Genomic DNA, 18,084 nt, shown 5'->3' with positions numbered 1-18,084 from the left:
ACAGTTATCCACTACCCCATAAAGATCATCTTTCCAGCACCAAAAGCAAACAAAGGCAGTAACAGATGACCACTTTATTCTGACTTTCAAACTGTATTTCATTCAGCTGCTTCTCTCTGACTTTTTAAAGCTGCCTAATAAATTATTTGGGCCTGAATCAAAAATTTGTACTGAAGTAACTATCACATATTTTTCTTGAAGCTTTTTGCTAAAACTATGCATAGCAAGAACTGTTGTTTCTTCTTAGACATTTATGTCAAACTTTGTCAGGGGTACTTCCATAAAAATGAATCATATATAAAAAGAAAAATTATTCCAACAGATGTTTGGAACCTGAAACTGCTGCTGTTCATTGATACATCCTCATATACCTCTACCTTTAGAAAGTAAATTTTACGTCTGTTAATTTTATGGAAGAGATAGAATTATATTAACTATGATGTAGTTCACAGGCAGTGTCAGCTGAGAGCATGTAAAGATGTGGAACAGGATTAATATGTTCCAGCTTTTGAATCTTCATACAGCAGAGAATAATAGGGAGCTTCCACCCTTTGTTTCATATCATATCACGATAGGGACCTACAGCAGGTCTTGGTTTTTTAGCTGCAATATGCTAAATTCTCAAGTTGATCCACGGTAAGCATAGATTGCTGTAAAAGTATAATTACTTTTCAGATAAAATGATGGTTTTTACCACTTGATTTTTAATTTTTTTTCTGAGAAGTAAAAAGTTTGACTTAATTTTTGCCATGTAAAATGATAGTATCACTAACCTAAGTTACAAACAAAATTCTTATTTCTCAGATCTATACAGACAATAGTTATCATTAGAAACAGAGCTTATCAGTCCCTTAAGGAAGTATGCTCTATTTCTTTGCAAGAAATTAAAAATGGGCAGATATTCCTGTTCTCAGAAGTGAATGAACTTTTTCTACACAGTCCTATTTTGCTAAATGGCTAGGGGAAAATGAGCGTGTTGGGTATTCTAGCTACAGTTTGAGCCTTTCCAATGCAACAAAGCAATAAAATTAGTACATTCACAGAAGCTTAGGCAAAGGTTAGGCACACATTGTCCCTCAAGGCCAATGCAGAGGTCTTCCAGCCATACAAGTGTTCCATTGAACCACTACAGCAATCAGCCTACATACTATCTTTCACATGGCAAGAACACTCTGTTCATTATCTCTGTGTTTTCCTTGGGAAGCTATTAGTTTGAAAAAGAAATGCAATTACTGATAAAGAGCTTCATATTGGTTACAACCTAGTAGTCAGAATCCCAAAGCATCTTACACTCTTTTCAAAGGAAAGACTGTAAAGTAATGCTTCTAGGTGGTGACCAATTCTTCCTATTTGTATGTCTATCTGGCATTTTGAAGGTGCTTTTTGCACCTAAGTGAATAATCTTAATTTTTTAGTGGAACTGCTTTTAAGGAAAGACATTCATCAATGTGAGCACAGACAAAATGATCTGGCCTGTCGTATCACAAGAAATCCAAGAAAGCAAATTTAGCATTTTGGGAAAATATTCTATATTTCCCTCTCCAAGATTCCAGTGAGAATGACTGTTTCTTCATAATCCACTGCTGAGAAGATACGTTATTTGCATGGCATAGTGTTTCTTCTACATATTAGGAAAAGATCTAATTCAGTATGTAATTTTGTAACATGTTTTCTCTTGATAGAATGAGTTTTTTCACCATACATCTCTATTGGGACTATTCCATCTATTACTGTTGTGAATGCTGCTGGAGCATTTTAGCAGGTCTAAGATATAGATTGCACAGACAACCTTTAATCTATTAGCCCTTTGGCCCTTAGTAGACAAAATACTTTCCAAAGAATAGCCTTGATTCCAAAGGCAGAGAAGATTGGCTGATCATGAACAGTGCATCTTGTTTTTCTAAGTGTCGTGGTTTAACCCCCACCGGTAACTAAGCACCACGCAGCTGCTCACCCACCTCTCCCTTGCCAAGGGGATGGGAAGGAGACTGGAAAAAACCCTAGTAGGTTGAGATAAAGACTGTTTAATAGGATAACAAAGGAATAGAATAATAATAATAATACCACCACCACAACTGATGCAGAAATGCAATTGCTCAACACAAGCGAAAGGGGAAAAAAGCAACCCGATGCCTTGTCTGTTTCCAAGCAGTGATCCTGCCTCCCGGCTAGCTTCCCCAGTTCTATCCAGAGCACGATGTTACATGGTAGGGAATGTCCCTTTGGCCAGTCTGCGTCAGCTGTCCTGGCTCTGCTCTCCCAGCTTCTTGTGCACCTGGCAGGGCGTGAGAATCTAAAAAGTCCTTGACTTTGTGGAGACACTACAACTACCTAGCAACAACTAAAAACATCAGTGTGTTATCAATATTGTTCTCATACTAAATCCAAAACACAGCATTATACTGGCTACTAGAAAGAAAATTAACTCTATCTCAGCTGAAACCAGGACACTAAGTTATACTTTACACAACAGTAACATACATATAGTAATACCAGATTTGCTGTGCTTGAAGTATGTCTTTTACACTGCACGGGGAAGTTCAAATGCTGTCACGATCCTATTTTACTACAATTCTTTTGTTTCTCTCATTTTTTAATAAGATTTTTTTTCAGAATCAAACAATAATTGAAAAAAAAATTCCATCATTTGATAAAGATATTAACATATTTAGCAGAGACAAAACATCCTACCCAAGTCCTCATTCTTTAAAGTTGTTGTTAACACTAGCGCTAACATTACTCAGCATACAGTAGGAATGCAGTCTTAGTTTTTCCACAACAGCAATTTAGGAAGCAGTTTGCCAGTGAGTTCTTGTACCGTCTAGTAAATGTTCTTTCTTCATCAAAATAAGTTTTTATCATATATAGTGAGGTGAAAAGGCTTCATCAGTTAATTCTGTTAGGTTATGCATACAGTACATGAGAGACAAGTGAGAAGAGACAGTAGGTCTTTGGATATGTACAGAAAGAAAAAAGGAAGCCATGACTTCTATTGTTTTCCTTCACAGAGTTGGATTCTGCTATGTGTAAGTCTGGACCATCTCTCTTGCCCCCATATGTCTGGGTGAATATGTAAGAAATAACAATTTGGGTAACATACTGCACGTATTCCCTTTCTTCCTTATGCCTCAAGTAACCAGAAATTCCACTAACACAAAGATATGGTCACCCGATTGCTGCTGATAGGATACTGTAAGCAATTTGATGCAAGACAACAAAGAATGCATATGTGAACGATGCTTAAACAAGAAACCAGGCATCTCAGAGGTAGAATTTGACTAGAAAAAAGGTTTAAAATTATACAAAATATATATATACAATAACCATTGTCACAGGATTCCCCATTGCCTGTTAACTGGTACCCGACCAAGGCTGGAAACAAGAAGCTATTCATCCCATGCATAATGCATATTGCTTTGCCACCCGCTTTATTTAATCAGGAAACAAATCCATGTAACTCATATGACTGGAATGGTCTGAGGTCTTACTTATTACTACTGCGTGTACACCTGCAAAGTGTTATGTCACAAGGGGTTTTGATCCAAACCATTTCTTTTCTAACACCCTTTCATAGCCATATATGCCTAGATGTTTAATTTGCAGCTATTTAATACATCAGTCTGTATCACAAATACATATGAACATGTACACGTTGCACTGTCCAGTATCTGTTTGCAGAGATAATATGGTAGAAATGTTTTGAAAATGCAGCATTTCTTGTATTTTCTATAATAAACCATGCACCAAAAGGGAGTAGCACATCTTAAAGGAAGCAGTCTCTAGAATGCTGAATAACTCAGCACTCAGGAGAACTGTGTTTTGTTTCTTCTGTGCATCTTAACCTTTGCTCTGCAGGGAATATTCTCTAGGACGGCATCTAAAGAAGGCATATTAGGCTCTATGCTAATCAGTTCTGAGCCTTTCAAGTAACTGCTGCTGATTGTATCAAAAATGTGCCAAGAGAAACAAACCGAGAATGCAAAATCTATTTGAATTTTCTTTTGAAGCTATAAGTGAAAACTCCTGGCTGCACCAGTGCTTTCAGCAGTGTAAGATTTTCATACTTTATGCACTTCAAAGTGCAAATGAGGATTATGACCTTATATATTGTATATGCACCTATATTTTATTTATACTGCATCTGTGCAATTAGTAGAAAAGATATTTCCATGACCTTCTACCAGCAAGAAGCCTAACAAGACTATTCAGACCTATTGAAAATTCACAGTTAATTAAAGGTTAAAAGGAACTTGCCAATTAGTATGAAAGATAATTGTCCTCCTTTGGCTACCTGATTATGTTTTCCTTTGAATACACTGAAGTGTATGTTGTCATGCTGTTGGTAAATGTAATCATAAAGCACTCAGAGTACCTTCTGGCTCTCAAAATACTTGGCCTTAGAAACCAAAATTCTATGTGAATTTTGTAATTACCCTTTCGTTATGCTTGCGAGCATCTTTGCATAGTTGTAGGGAAAAAAATAGCAGTAACACAGTAAAGGTAAGCAAGGCTTAGAACGCACAGATGTGGGAGTTGTTGTAGTTAGTATCACTGCATTTTATTCTTAAAATCACAAGGAAAAAGAAATCACTAAGGCTGCAGCTGTGAAATCCAAAAAAGATGAGAAATATAAAATATCCAGTAGACCCTTTCTAACAATAATTGTGATCTTTTTTTCTGAAATGCTAGTTGTGTTACCAAAAACAATGCATAGTGCTCTATTCAGATTCAGAACGTAAATAGCATGGAGCTGTTTTGTGTCCTGCGCATTTGATTTACCAGGTCATGGACAACAAAGCCAAGATGTGCTCACTCTCTCTGTCTCTCTCTCAAAACCAAAATAAACCAGAAAACCCCAAAACACACACCCAAATTCCAAACAGAGAATGAATTAATGTGTTTTGCTGAGACAAGAACTGGGCGCATAATCCAGTAAATAGAAAAATCACTATATTTCACCTATAGTTGTGATCATAAGCTACCCATAAATGACGTGAATTTTCAGGATTGTGTCATGCTCAAAATTAATTGAATAATTACTTAAGGAAATGAATTTTAATTTAATGATAAGAAAAATGTTAATGATCACATGCTGTTGACATACTGTAGCCAGTTATTTGTGGTATTGTTCCTATTCAATGATTGTAGGTCTATAATTTACAAAACTGTGGCTGCGAAAAGAAATTTCTCTGATTCTGAAAGAACCTTCTCCTGCAAAGACAATGTGATTGCTCTTTTCTTTTTCTCTCAATGGACTACCTTAACTTCCTTTTGTATATTCCCTCTTTGCCAGCATTGTTCCCTTCGTTGTCTTTTTCTTTGAAGTTCCCTTCCCTTCATATTTTTTTTTTCCTGCACTGTAGTCCCTCTCATTATTGCACACAGAAACACATCAAAAACCCCAGAAGACCCCTCTGGAACTAGAATTATATTTATCCTAGTTATAGCATTTATTCTACCTTTGCCTTTTACTCTTGTCTTCTCTCTTTTCCACAGCAAGTTATTTGGGACAGGGACCGTTTGTTATCATAATACTGTCAATGCACTGTCAAGCCAATTAGTCAATCACAATTAATCTGCTGACATAGATTCAAATTCTATTCAGCTTCTCCATAATGACAGTTAAAGTTTAAATTCAAGCTTGTAATGCTTAAACATAAAAATAAATTTACTTTTGGCAAAGTTTCTCTCTTTTCATAGTAGTCTCTTAGAAGTGTGTCTTGCTCCTGTGGTTAATTCTGAAAATCACAAGGACACCCTTTGATCTCTAGGCATGATGACAAATCGGATACAATTGAATTTTTTTCCTGACATTTATGACCCTCTTGGTACTTAAGACAGTTCTTCAGTATTTGCTACTACATTTCCTGTTTTAATACATATGTATGTATTCCAATAATCTAACAAAGGCATTATGAATTATTTCTCATCATATTCAAGAAGAACCAGCACTTAGTTTATGTTATAAAAATTGTGAATACTGGCACAAATAACTTCTCGGTTACGTTCATCAGGAGAATTGGCTTGGCATGGAATGCGAATGTAAACAGGACATAAGCTACAGCAAACAACTTTCACGTGCTGCTTTAACCACTACTATATTAACCTCATTTAAATTACCCTCAGAGCTCATGCAGTTCTGCACAACGCGCTTTCATTCAGGATATTAGATATTTCTTTTTTGTATTCCCAGAACTTTGAAGTTGGTAAGAATTTTATGTAAAAAGTTTTGGAGATAGATTTCTTTTTCTTCTTTAGTTGATTCCCTTTATTACCACAGAGAAAGGGACATTTGACTTCTCAGTTCTCCACATGTGTTGCAAGGACAAAAAAGTATTTGTCTCAGAGTGGGGAAAATAAATTATCACAGGAATTTTTGAAAGGTGTGTATATACAATCCACTGGTTGATTTGCAGTTACAGGTAATTAAAATTTCCAGTTACTGTATTTCTCACATTTTAAATGTTTCATGAAGCTCGTGCCTTCCAAAAACTAAATGCTACACTATGTTATATAAATACTCCCTGTTGTCATGATAACTTTAAGCTGAACAACAAATTCTCAGACAGATTATTCTTGTCACTAATGAGTGATTCTTCTAAAATTACTCTCCTGCTTACTAATAACATGAAATTGAAACACTGAAGATTCAAACTAATCATTTATTCTTTTGAACAAAACACATATTGACTCATTGGTCAACACTGGAGTGGGCTGACATTCCCTTGAAATAACTGTATAAACTACTTACAGATGGCTGGAACAAATATTCAATAGCATATTAATTCCAGGCTATTTTTTTGTTGTGTTTTTTGCTGAACTTCTTTTTTTCTCAAATTATACTATTTTCTGACAGGATAGATGTCTTCTGCTATTATCCTGCCTGCCAATACGTAGTCATTGCAGTAAGCAGCATTTCATTGAGTATCACCTGAGTTGATCCATACTAACATCTTTTCAGTTTTACCACTTCAACACAAGCACTATGATGATATTCATCATTCTAGATGTAACACAGGCCGGGTAAAATGGAAGATATGCCAATAAACTCACTATTTCCTTTTCATTCCTAATGTAAGACACTTTATAAATACCAAAGAACCCTCCAAAATTACATAAGAAATGATGGAAACAAAATGAAAAACTCACAACAGGGAGACCTCTTGCCAAAGCCTTTTTCCTTTCCTTCACTGAACTTTTATGTCTCTTCAAATTAAATTCCTGTCTAGACAAACAGGTTGGGGTAAAGAAATAAACTGTTTCCTTTAAACAGAAGACCTTAGGATATATTGCAAATTAAAACCAAGCCTGCACTTCCAATTTACACTTTGCTGATGGCTGAGCATTCAGAATACATGGAAGGAAACCGAAAGAATGCTATGCAACCTTCGCAGTATCATGGAAATATGTTCTATTTCCAACTGATGAAGAAAAAAGAAAGGGTCACCTTTATATCATTATCACGGTGAAAAACAGCAAGTGATATTTTGAAGCAACATTCAGTTCCTAAGCATCAATTGAAAAATTGTACAGTGATCTGACCAAAACAGGACTACTGAATCATTTACACTTAGAGAAAGATTTGGAGACAACAGATCACATATACATCCATACATTCCTTCTACTATCATAACATATATAATCTTATAAAAAATATTCTGCTATTTGCAGATCATGCACAACACATCTTGCTATGATTATATCTGGTATATTTAAATCTAAACTATGCCTGGAGATAATACCATTTTTTCCATAATTTATTAATTATATAGACTGAAAAGATGAAAAAAATCTAATAGCACATGTAAGATACACAAATGCTAAACCTATAAACATCCAGTCATAAATGTATGCATATTTTCTTTAATTCAACAAGAAAATTTTTCAGAATTAGGAAAGAGTTTGTAAAGAGAAGTTCTTGTTTCAGTTGGGTTTAGATTATTATTCAGAATTTTAATTCAAAATTAGGACAGGATCTGGACATTGCTTTCACTGCATCAATTTCCTGTGAGTGATTGCAGGATATTTTCTAAATCCACACAGTGTGTATTCCTGTTTAGGATTTACTTAATTCTGATTATTATATCATATTACTCAAGCTTGCTGAGAATACAGTTAACTACTTTCTAGATACACATCAACCACACATTTATAGAATCACAGAATCACAGAATGGTTAGGGTTGGAAGGGACCTTAAAGATCATCTAGTTCCAACCCCCCTGCTGCGGGCAGGGACACCCTCCACTAGACCACGTTGCCCAAAGCCTCATCCAACCTGGCCTTGAACACTTCCAGGGATGGGGCCTCCACAACCTCTCTGGGCAACCTGTGCCAGGGCCTCACCACTCTAACAGTAAAGAATTCCTTTCTAACATCTAATCTAAATCGATCCTCCTTCAGCTTAAACCCATTACCCCTTGTCCTGTCACTGCACTCCCTCATAAACAGTCCCTCACCATCTTTCCTGTAGGCCCCTTCAGGTACTGGAAGGCCGCAATTAGATCTCCCCGGAGCCGCCTTTTCTCCAGGCTGAACAAGCCCAACTCTCTCAGCCTGTCCTCATAGGAGAGGTGCTCCAGCCCTCTGATCAGCTTCATGGCCCTCCTCTGGACTCCCTCCAACAGCTCCATGTCTCTCCTGTCCTGGGGCCCCCAGAGCTGGACGCAGTACTCCAGGTGGGGTCTCACCAGAGCAGAGTAGAGGGGCAGGATCACCTCCCTCGACCTGCTGGTCACACCTCTTTTGATGCAGCCCAGGACACGGTTGGCTTTCTGGGCTGCAAGCGCACACTGCCGGCTCATGTTGAGCTTCTCATCAATCAGTACCCCCAAGGTATTATCAGGAGGATACAGAAAATAAAATTACTAAAACCAGAAAAAGCTTTTATCAGACTGTGGCTATCAAAATTTTTAGTATTCTGTCCCAAGAAAAAGTCCTTCATTTGGATAGTTCCACAAGCAAATTATCAAAGAAGGTTCATATTCTCTTGAGTAACTTCTAATGAGCAGCAAAAAGTTATTGTGACAGCAAGGGTTCATCCTGCAAGTATTCCGCTCAGCTGCCCACCCTAATTTTGATTTGGCCTTTTACAATAGGTGCTGTTGTCAATTGATTTCACTTTCTCCCATATGCCAAAGCACACATCTTCCCCAGACATCCTCCCTCAACTCTGCCTGAAGTTGTTAGAAGCATTCAAGCTGCTAAGGACAGAGTCTATGGCTCTGTCACACTGACAAGGTATCAACATTCGCACATCTTCACAAGCTGCAAGTAAGGGCATATTTCTAGTTAGAATAGCAATAAGAAAACTGAAGACTTTACTAGAGATGTTCCAAGAGGAAGGGCTCTCGTATCTTTCTTTATTGCTGTTGAAAAAAATGTCTGTATAAGCTATATAAGTGGTCTACTCCTACGGTATTTCCTTTTCAAGACATACAATTATGAAGTTACACCTATCTGAAATGAAAACCTTGAAACTTGTTTATCTTTCCCTATGTTTCTGATACATATATAATTTTTGTTCTCTCATGAGAGAAGAAATAAAACCACATTCCTTTTTAAGCTTCTTTTTAAGTAATTCAGTGATACTGCAAGGAGAAACATTTATCATCAAATTATGTTTTAAGCATTTAGGTTAGCCAAAAGTAGACTAAATTTAAATTTAGTAGCCTAAAGTAAATCTGATATCTGTAAAAAGCTCTGCGAAATTTCTACGGAACATGGCAATGGATATAATTAAATCAAGCCGTGAAATTTTCTTTTGCTGTTTACATTCTTAAAAGCTATTCAAGTGAAATAGAACCCTGAATGGACTTTGCAGATGACCAACAATCACACGTATCACGATATCCCATGATAGTTAGAACCAAAGAAACTAGCTTTATTGGGCCTAAATTTATTTTTAGAAGAAAAAGCCATACTGCCACATTTTAGTTGGAAAGATTTCAAATCACACTCTGCATTTTAGTTTGGTGAAGCAAACATCTAAGAAAACCACTGGGAGTAACTTAGAAATGTGTCGCTAGCAGTTTCACTGTTACTTATGGTCTAATGTGTAGGCTTTATTAATAGTGCCCAGAAAGACAGATGAGGGCCGGCGTTGTTTAAATGTTTTATTTATTGACTGACTTTAACAATGTCATCCCTTTGGTATATTTTTAAAAGTGTCTAAGTTTTTGTGCATCATGTGTCTGACCATCATATGTTTCATACCTCATTAAAATAGCGATAATGTTTAACTGTCACATAGGTTGTCAGCTAACAAATTTAGTGAAAAAGTAGAGCTGAAATTAATAGCTGAAATTGAAATTAGCTCAAATTGTCACTAGTGAGTAATGCTAACTGGGCATGTTACCAGTCTTGCTTATATTATGTTGAAAAGGGATTCCAGAGATAAACTGCTTATGAATTAATCTTCTTAGTCATCAAATAGAAAATGAATTCATCACTGTATTAATCCCAAATGCAAAGAAGTGGAAAATATATAGCCCTTCTGTTAGTAATAATTCTTATAATCTCTAGTCTCATCTGTCTAGGCACAATCCAGCTACAGTCTAAGGATCTATTCTTCTGTCTGAAGTGTTTATGGTTGTGAGAATGGCATAAAAAAATATAAAAGATGGTAAAGGATGTTAAACCAGATGACTTAACTGCTTTTGCTTTAAAAAACCTGTGATGACAAGCTCACCGGAAAATAAAAGAAAATATGGTGTCACCAAATGACACAGACAGTAAAAGAGGAAGAGTACAATACTGAGCCCACATTTCTACTCTAATTTACACAACACATTTATCTGTCAGCATCAACGGGGTAGTTTCAAGATGGCAGCAAGTAGCTTTAATATTGTCACTAGAAAAGCTAGAGACAGGCTTACAGTAATAACGAATGCAAAACCAAACTATGAATTAAGAGAACACAAACCTTTCCTAAATGGAATCAATTTGGCAATATTGCAGGCACTAAACAGCTACTATACCCTCTATCTTAGGTCTACAGAGGCTTAAGCAGCTTGGACTACTTACGTTTGACTTACACAGAACATTTTCACAGAAGGAACACAAAGTCTTCAATTTTATGTCTCCAGACAGATGGGAGTTTGTCGTCGTCTTGCTTCCGTGCCCTTCTAAAAGTGCTCAGTTTTTCCATGCTTGTTTCAGTATAGAGGGAGTTGTTAGTTCAGAAATACCACTTGGGGGAAAAAAGTGCAAGTTCATCAGCGGAGGAGAAAGAATGAATGTGCTTCAGTAAACTGTGAGAGGTAATTACCCTTCATGATAAAACTGTCTGCATAGGAGACACATAGTAAATATCATGTGTCCTGCTTTCTTAAGTCTTGTGACACTATCTCACATGCCATTCTCAGAAGTAAGCTGCAGATAGAGGAAACTGAAAAGTTGAGTGTAGAACTGGTTGAAAAGCCATACTTAGAACATAGTTGTTAAGAGAGATGTGTGTGGAGTAGAATTCAGCAGATCATTACAAATACTTTTTGTTAGTTGATTGATGGAGGAGAAGGAATATTTCTCTAAAGCTCTCAGCAACCTAGAGAGATGCAACAGTTTAAAAAACGAATGACAGAATATGTCTGTGATCTATCCACACCATCACACTCTTGCAATAAATCACACGGGAGTGCAACCTCCAAATGTAACGGTTTCAATACACCAGGCATTGTTAAAGCCTTGCCTACTGCATCCTGTGTGCTGTTTTGAAAGACAAGTTGAAGGGGGTCCAGAGGAGAGCAAGGATCATGGCTCTAGAAAACATGTCATAGAAACCAGACTGAAATAATCTGGGTTGTTCAGACTAAAGATGAAATGAGTAAGGAGAGAGAAAATTCCCACCTGCAAATGTGAATCATTGCACAGGCAATGTGACTAACCCGTCTTCAATGACTGTAGTAGCTATGGCAAGTAGTAATGAGCTTAACATACAATGAGGGAAAGTCAGGTTTATACTAAGAAAAAGTGTTCCTACGGTAAGGATAGTTAAGAAATGGAACAGATTAATTTCGGATGCTGTGGAATATCTACTACTGGAGACTTTAAAGGCCAAATTAGACAAATATTTGTCAAGATTATCACAGATATAGTTAATGTCTTAATGTGGGTAGATGCAGTAGGCAACTGCTTGACATTGCTTGTAGTTCTGTTTTCTACATTTCTACGATATGTGAAATGGGACCATTGTGGTTTCATTAACTGTGAAGGTGGTTGTAAGGATAAGTGTATTAAAGATTTTATGGAAGTGAGGACCAGATAACAAATTGCCTTTGAAATGCAGGTGAAGAAATGAAAGGCTAAATATATGGAGAACTATATTTTCAATACTGTGGAAGATCTTACATGACATGCAATTAAGTGAAAACAGCTGATAGGATCCAGAAAGCTGGTGATGCTGTAAAATGTCTATCCTAGAATTCATTATAAGAACTTAACGTGAGTTTCTTGCTAAATTAAACATCCTGCTTTTATCTCAAATAGTGTCAAATCACATTTGTGCAGAAACTCTTTGAGTTTTGAAACTGTGAAAAAAAGCCAAAAAGTCAGTGTGAATTACCAGAAAAAAGCAAAATGCAATGCCCACTCCCTAAAAAAAACCAAACCAACCCCCTCCAAACAAAAAGGCACAGAAAATTTCTTAATTTTCTGTTTTGGAGGATAAAGGCAGAATGTACTGTGATGGCAATAATACGATTAGAAGGAAAAAACCTGTTCTGTTGTGGAACTTGATAGGTTGTGGCAAATGAACTGTACATATATAGTCCCTATTGAGAAGATAAGAACAATTTCTTCTGATGAGAAAAGAATGTAAGTACTGCCATCTCTGACCACTAATAAAAGCTATTAAGGAAGCAGCAGGGGACAAGTATTTGCTACAATTGAATATTGAGTTTATCTGTATTCACTATAGTGTGTGCATACAGCCATGCACAAAACCCACATGTATTCCTAGGAGCATGGGCTTTCTCTCTGCATCGTTCTCAATGAAAAACTTAGATGTGGATTTCTGTGCTGCTCAACTGGCTTATAAGTAGTTCCATGACCACCAGAACTAATGAAGCATGGTTTTCAAAATCAGTATCTCACATGGATTCACTCTTGACAAGCAAGGGATGACATGACACAGCAGTCTTTTCCACCATCAGGGCACTAAAAGGGCCTTTCTAGTGAGAAATCTAATTGTCACAAATCTTGCTTAAACTTACTGTCTTTGATTTCTTTTTTAATCTTTCAAATGTGATTGTTCAGCAATTCGAAAGTTACCAGAGGCACACAGTGACATCTAGAATATAGATCAATCACATGTAACGCTTTAAAAAAAAAAAAAGAGAGAGAGAGATTAGAACCAGTTCTTAGGTTAAAATTATATTTTTGTCGCAATAAAAAAATAGAGATTTCTGATTTTTAACACTTTTTTAACACAATAAACACAGATAGATTTGAATGTCACTGAAATAAATACATACTTTCAGAGTACATTTAAAAATAAACAAAAGTGTTGAAATAAAACAGCCATGATGAAAAAAAAATTCCAATTCAAGGACAGGTCTAGTGGTATGGAGTATCTCAAATAAAATGACAAAATTAGGATGAAAGTAGAAGAAAACAGTATTAACAGCATATACAAAAATTTATTAACCAAAATTTAAATGGAGGAGAGAGGAAAATAATAGAGAACAAAAGAACAGTTCATCATTGAGGATTGAAACAGTAAAAGTACAAGAGAAGTTTGAATCTTAAAACAGCATTTCATTAAAACTATTAATTGAAATTTTATATGATGGCACAGGGAAGTGTTATGGCAACTGATAGTGAATATTAGATTAAATGCACATTTATTTTGGCTTTTTTTTTTTTTTAATTTAAAATAAGTTTCTAGCTAAATAAGAATCTGGAAAACACCATTCATTATGCCTTTGTTATAAGAAGGCAAACACACACCCCCCCCCCAAGTCTCCTGATTTTGAAGTCAATCTTAAGTTTTGGCAAGGGGATATTTCTTAATACTTGGGGCTGGCAATACTAGAATGTCTAACTCAGGAAATCTGATAGTCCCTGAAAAAACCCCCCACATTTTCCATCTCCTCAGTCAGAAATACATTTGTTTAGTGTCTCAAAAAAAGGTTAAAACCAGGTTTTCACACATTAGAACATCTCAACCTCAAGAACTGATCAGTGAACAAAATCACATCTTATTTTGGTAGTCTCTAAAATAAACTCACTGAATCATTAAAAAGAAAATACCTGAAGCTGCATTAATTTTGATCTGGTGCAGATGTGTAACATAAAAAAAAAGAGATGTAAAACTCTCATGTTGAAGACACAGAAAAAAGTCCTCCATTATGTGAACCAATTCCTTGTGTACTGAAGGAGATCTTGCTTGTGAACAGGGGCTGTATGGAAGGGGTATAAGACTGAGATTGAATTGAGGGTCCAGTCCATTTTCTACTACTCACTTTCTATTAGACAAGAAGCCTACCTCCTCTCAGGGCAAATTAGCGTAATACATCTAATCTTCCTAGACAGCTTCTGTAGTAGATGAGAAAGATATAATACTCCAGGGGAAGTCAGAAATGGCTAAATTAGGTACCTGTTTGAAAGGAAATCCTCTAGTGGGGAACCTTTAGTTTTCATTTGACTACCAAGAAAGCTTACTAAGATGCACACATTAGGCTAAAGCTAGCTTTTATGAACATCCTCTTTCTGTGCTTCTCTCCTACCATCGTAGAATACAAATGACGTCACCTACCTTTCTCTACAAACTCATAGAGAGTCATATGGGACTGTTAATGCTATAAGCAAACTTTTGTTTTACTGTATTTTACTACTTAGAAAAACCTTTACGTTTTCAAGCTTTAACAATATCTCTGAAAAGTGCTTCTCTTACTGCTCTCAGGGTCACTATTTTTGTTAGGAGAAAAAAAGCTTTCATTTCAGAAGATAAGAGACTCAATTTACTAGTATTCATGTGATGTGCTTTGACTCAATCAAATTTGAGCCCAGTATATCAAGTTTTTGCTAATAGAAAGGGTTATCTGCACACACACTAGAATAGTGTGTGATATAAAAGGTGACTGCTAAGAACTATTTGTCACACAGCATGAAATGGAAGGAACTGAATACAATGGATAAAACAGGAGAGTAAAGTAAATTGGGCCAAACAGTTCAGGGAAAAGGATTGAAGGGAAGATGATGGCACAAAAAAGTACTACAGGATCAACTGAAAGAACCAACAGAATGAATTAAAAAAGGTAAAGCAGAAACAGAAGACAGATGAGAAAATTAATGGATCAAAGATTAGGAGATTAAAAGCTACAAAGTCAACTGCTTAAAAAAAGGATTAGTAATGTAGGAATTGGCAAGAAAGTTCTAAGGGTAAGGTGATAAGAACATACATAGACAGACTACTGCATTAAAACAAGGTTAAAGCCGTAAGAACCAGGAGGCTGAGTGAAGGTTGCAAGTCTGTTCCAAACCACTCCATCTCATGGAAACTGTGTACAGATAAGCAACCAAAATTGCCACATTGTGTTTAACCCAGTAGACTAGTGGTAGACTGGTGGTGTTCCTATCACTGTCAGGAACTCACAGTAAAACTGGACAAATCATGCTTTGTCTGTGAATTTCCTCATCTATACAATAGTGCTTATAAATCTTCATAAATTGTTGCAAAGTAAAAAAAAAATTTTTTTTTTTTCTCCAGTACGTCCAGATCTTTCTTGTACTGGGTAGCCCAGAGCTGGATGCAGTACTCCAGGTGAGGCCTCACAAGAGTGGAGTAGAGGGGGAGAATCACCTCCTTTGACCTGCTGGTCACACCTCTTTTGATGCAGCCGAGGACACGGTTGGCTTTCTGGGCTGTAAGCACACACTGCCGACTCATGTTGAACTTGTCATCCACGAACACCCCAAGTCCCTCTCCTCAAGGCTGCTCTCAATCCATTCTCCGCCCAGCCTGTACTTGTGCTCGGGATTGCCCTGACCCACGTGCAGGACCTTGCACTCGGCCTTGTGGAACTTCATGAGGTTCTCATGGACCCACTTCTCCAGCCTGTCAAGGTCCCTCTGGATGGCATCCCTTCCCTCCAGCAAGTCAACCGCAGCACACAGCTTGAGGTTGTTGGCAAACTTGCTGAGGGTGCACTTGATCCCACTGTCCATGTCAGCAACAGAGATGTTAAACAGCACCGGTCCCAGTACCGACCCCTGAGGAACACCACTTGTCACTGGTCTCCACTCGGATATCAAGCCATTGACTGCAAACTCTTTGAGTGCAACCATCCAGCCAATTCCTTATTCACTGAGTGATCCATCCATCAAACCCATGTCTCTCCAATTTAGACACAAGGATGTCATATGGGACAGTGTCAAAGGCTTTGCACGAGTCCAGGTAGATTAAGTTTGCAAGATCAGCTACTTCATTTCTTATATATTTTTTTTTCAGGATAGCATTATGGCTTGAGAACTAAACTTTCTGACAATTGACTGTGATTTTTTAAAATTATAAAAACCATTTTAAACTATTGGCCATTTTTTGTATCATGTCAATAGATAATATGTTAGACCCAGTATGCATATACTACAAAAAACCCCAAAACTGCAGATACCGTCACTTAAAAGGAATAAATAGAATAAGAGATAGGTATGGCCAAATGTCTAGAACTCAAATATTTTCCTTCAAAGAGGCAACCTGGTTTGAGTTCTATTACATCATATCACTTGCTTGTTATAGTTAATTTATATGCAAATGTTCTGTGCAATGCTGTATTAAAACATTTCAGGCTCCTTCAAATACTGGACTGTGCTGATCAATATCAAGAACAATTGCTGGAATAAGTTAAATAATATTAGACAGAATACAGTCCTAATAATGTAATTTAGACCTTTGCTCAGATTTAAGCCAGTATAAAAATAAGCTTTCCCCTAAACACTTCAGATACTGTATAATTAAGAACTAATAGCCAAAATCAAGTAGAGAATATCCAAAAAGAGCTTGTGAATTCATGCAAATATAATCAATAAGGTGAAGATACTGGCAATTTTGTTATAGTGAGATGCAGCAATGAAGTATTGCTAGGCTTTAGAAGCTGATTTCTGAAGTGACCAAATCAACAGCATTAGCAGACAGTGAATGCCTCCGTAGAGCTCATTTGCTTAGCTAGTAAGTGAAGAGAGAAGTATCTACCCACCATCCCCTCTTTTATCTGAGCCTGAGCTAATGTCTGTTGCAGTCAATGGAATTCTTTTCATTGACTTCTAAGATGAAATAAAATCTTCTGAAACAAGGGAATAAACTAGCTCCTAGTAGTTTTAGTATCTGGAATGTTAAAGGACAAAATAAAAATGATTTGACACTTCTTTCCTGTAGAGAGCAATTTTTGTTCCCTTTAGGATATCCCTATTGTCAGTAAGCTTTTAACTCATTTGTCCAAAATCCTTGAGTAGTTTAATTCTACTACAACTCTATTAAAATCACCAGGGTTTTTCTAGTTCAACTTCACTGAATTTAGTTGAGTTACACTGGTAAGAAAGTGTTTCAATAAAGTGGTGAATCACGTCACTTGAACCTCTCAATTTTTGCATCCTCGTTTTCCCTGTTTATATCTTTTATTTTCTTTGTAGGTTGTCCTTTTTCCCCTTCTAAACAATTCTGTTCCATTCTCCCACACTTGATTCTTCCTGATAGCATTTTCTCAAATCTGAGTTCCAAATGGTAGTGGAATTTGTTTATTCACTTTCTTGGTTTGCAGCCCAGTCCTTCTGCATCAGTTCTGTTCCCACCAAGAAGGCAGGAAGAGGAGTCATATGGTATTTTTACAGCCATTTGTTACTGCTATGATGATAACGTCACATTTCTTTGCACAAATTGTCACCTGATGGATGGGGTTTTGTTGTGGGTTTTTTCCACTCTTCTCATCTTTAATGGCAAGAGAGATGTGTATGTGCATATGCTCAGGAGGGTGTATTATGTCAAAGCCATGTTACTGTGTACATTAAAGTACAATCTTCTGTCAAAATATTTCAGAATTACTTGATCAGAAACTAAGAGAAAACTCCCCAGATCATTTGTGAGGACAAAA

The sequence above is a fragment of the Grus americana genome, chromosome 14 (assembly GCF_028858705.1).
Source record: "Grus americana isolate bGruAme1 chromosome 14, bGruAme1.mat, whole genome shotgun sequence".
Taxonomy (NCBI): Eukaryota; Metazoa; Chordata; class Aves; order Gruiformes; family Gruidae; genus Grus; species Grus americana.
This window is presented reverse-complemented; position numbering follows the sequence as displayed.